This window comes from Halichoerus grypus, chromosome 11, assembly GCF_964656455.1.
Source record: "Halichoerus grypus chromosome 11, mHalGry1.hap1.1, whole genome shotgun sequence".
Taxonomy (NCBI): Eukaryota; Metazoa; Chordata; class Mammalia; order Carnivora; family Phocidae; genus Halichoerus; species Halichoerus grypus.
The window spans coordinates 30,552,441-30,555,463 of NC_135722.1; the positions used below are offsets into that span (position 1 = coordinate 30,552,441).

Here is a 3,023-nt window from a genome sequence, read left to right on the forward strand (position 1 = left end):
AAAAACCCCTTAATTACAGTTATGAGATGTAGAAAAAGGTTGGATTTTTTTTTTTTAAAGATTTTGTTTATTTGGAAAAGTGGGGGGGAGCACAAGCAGGGGGAGGGATGGGGAAGAGAGAGAAACAGACTCTCCACTGAGCATGGAGCCTGATCCCAGGACCCTGAGATCATGACCTGAGCCAAAGGCAGATGCTTAACCGACTGAGCCACCCAGGCACCCTTGAGGTTGGAATGTTTTTAAAAGAAACTATGTTTCAGATTTTGACAGTATTGACTCCTTGCTCTAAAAATAAAGAAATTGGTACCCTTATACTTCTCTATATCTTGACCTCTTAACCTCATAATTTTGGTGTGTTCTGTTAATTTTACATTTTCAAGACTTAAGCTTGTATTCTGTTCTGTAGCCATAACCATGGTTGTTTACTCTTAGATCTGTATTTACAAAGATACAAGTAAGCTCATCCAAACTTATCACAGTATCCTTCACCAAACTTCTCCCTTACTGATTTTTTTTGTTTGTTTTCCATATCTTGTTTTCCTTTATTTCATCATCAAATAGTTCCCCTTCTCCAAGAATAGCTCATGTGAGCCATATTCCTAGAGAATGCCTGCTGCCTTTGATTTTAGTTCCCAACAGGTTTTAAGATGCTGTTTCTAGGTAGTTTTGAGGCTTATTGAATCTGTAGCTGAATGTCTTTCATCAGTTTTGGAAAATTCTCAGCCATTCTCTCTTCAAATGACTTCTACTCCTTTTTATGTCTTCCTCTTTTCTCCTTTTGGGATTCCAATTACACATGAATTAGACCTTTATTGTAACTCCTGCGCCATTTACATTTTTTGTGTTTTCTATCTTTTGTCTCTCCATGAATTATTCTGGATATTTCCTTCTGAAATATCTTTCAGTTCATGATTTATCTTTAGCTGGGTATAATCTGCTCTTTAATTAATCCACTGAATTCTTAAGTTTGAGAACTACATCTTTCAGTTGTATATTTTCAGTTCTTTTTTATTTCCTTGAGCATATTTATAGCATTTGTCTGCATACCCCATGAATATTTTTATATTATCTGTATTTTTCTCCTTCTTTTAAAAATCATGCCCTGTTGGGGCACCTGGGTGGCTCAGTCGGTTAAGCCTTCGGCTCAGGTCATGATCCCAGGGTCCTGGGATGGAGCTCCATGTTGGGCTCTCTGCTAAGCGGGAGCCTGCTTCTCCCTCTCTCTGCCACTCCCCCTGCTTGTACATTCTCTCTCTTTCACTGTCAAATAATAAATAAAATCTTTAAAAAAATCATGCCTTGTCTCTTCATAACTGGTTATTTTCTGGTTCAGTAATGGACATTAAATATGAAAAATTATAAAAATGATTTGTGTGCAAGAATTTTTTTTTTTTTTTTTGCTTTGGTCAAGCCTAGGGACTAGGATCAATTTAATCCAATTTCAAGGACTAAAATGATTTGAAACTGAGTTTTAGTTCTTTCAAGATCCAATTGGATTCGAGTTCACCTGTACACCCCACAAGATTGTCAACAGTTCTGTTCCCTTTCTCAGCTGCCTCTTCTGGATTTGGCAACTGGCAGTTACAAATTCTGGGTTAAACTCTTTGGGTTTCCTTCTTCTCCCAGATATTTTTCACTGCCTTATTAGCTTTCTAATGTTTTCAAATAGGCATCTTATTTAAAAACAAAAACAAAAACATTTTTTTCTAGATTTTCTAATTATTCCTAGTGGGATGGGTGGTCTAAGTTATTGTCTGCCATTACCAAAGCTGAAGTCCTGATTAGTATATACTTTAATTTGATGTCAATTTAAACATCCAGGAAGACTCCAATCTCTGTTGCTTCCACCGTCTGTTATCTTGGCAAGATACCCAACTCTCATCTGCTCCACAGATGATCATGGAGTGATTTCATAGTACTGCCTTCAGACTACCTACACCATGAGAACAAACCACATGAGACATGGTCTGACTTGATGAGACAGAAGAAGAGAATCTAGTGAAGGAATCAGAGTGCGAGAGAAATAAAGCCATAGAAGGAGTGATTTTGGAGAATGCAATGGAAAACAGGTTTTTATGGAAGCATAGATCAATACTGTCAAACACTGCAGAGACAAAGTAAGTCAAGAGGGAGATTAGGATATTGGGTCTGGTAATTAAGAGGTCACCATTGTGCTTACTTCAGCAGCACCTACACTAAAATTCAAATGATACAAACGAGATTACCATGACTCCTGTGCAAGGATGACATGCAAATTTGTGGAATGTTCCATAAAAAAAATTGAAGCCACCAGTAATCATTAAGAGAACAGTTTCTATAGACAGTTATGGATAGGATAAATGAAAGACAGGTGAGGAGTTGGAGGTAGTGTAGACTTTAAGAAGGCAAGTAATAAAAGAAAACAGAATGATGGGTGTGGTATTTTGGTAAAGAAAACAGAGTCAAGGAGAGATTTTAGTCCTTGTTTGCCTTTTTTATTTTTTTAAGATTTTATTTATTTAGGGCGCCTGGGTGGCTCAGTCGGTTAAGCGTCTGCCTTCGGCTCAGGTCATGATCCCAGGGTGCTGGGATCGAGCCCCGCATCGGCCTCCCTGCTCTGCGGGAAGCCTGCTTCCTCTCCCACTCCCCCTGCTTGTGTTCCCTCTCTCGCTGTGTCTCTCTCTGTCAAATAAACAAATAAAATCTTTAAAAAAAAAAAAAAGATTTTATTTATTTATTTGATAGAGAGAGCACAAGCAGGGGGAGCGGCAGGCAGAGGGAGAGGGAGAAACAGGCTTCCCATTGAGCAGCGAGCCCTACACGGGGGCTTCATCCCGGGACACCCAAGTCCTTGTTTGCTTTTAGCCCAGGGCACTCTTGAGTATGTTTGTAGATTGAAGGAAAGATACTAGCAGAGAACAGATTAAAGACTGGAGGGGCAAGCGAAATTAATTGAACTAAGTCCCAGAGAAAATAGAAAAGGAGCAAGGTTAATCTCTCCACTGAGATGTAGGAGTACAAAATAGAGATAAAGGACAAGATTT

General features: G+C 38.8%; 1 non-coding gene across 1 annotated transcript; it reads left to right on the top strand.

Annotated features, from left to right (window-relative positions):
* The first annotated feature begins 2,171 nt into the window (after window positions 1-2,171).
* LOC118546653 (U6 spliceosomal RNA) lies at window positions 2,172-2,278 on the top strand. The gene has a single exon (XR_004922703.1). It is a non-coding gene; the product is annotated as a U6 spliceosomal RNA (small nuclear RNA).
* The last annotated feature ends 745 nt before the right edge of the window (window positions 2,279-3,023 follow it).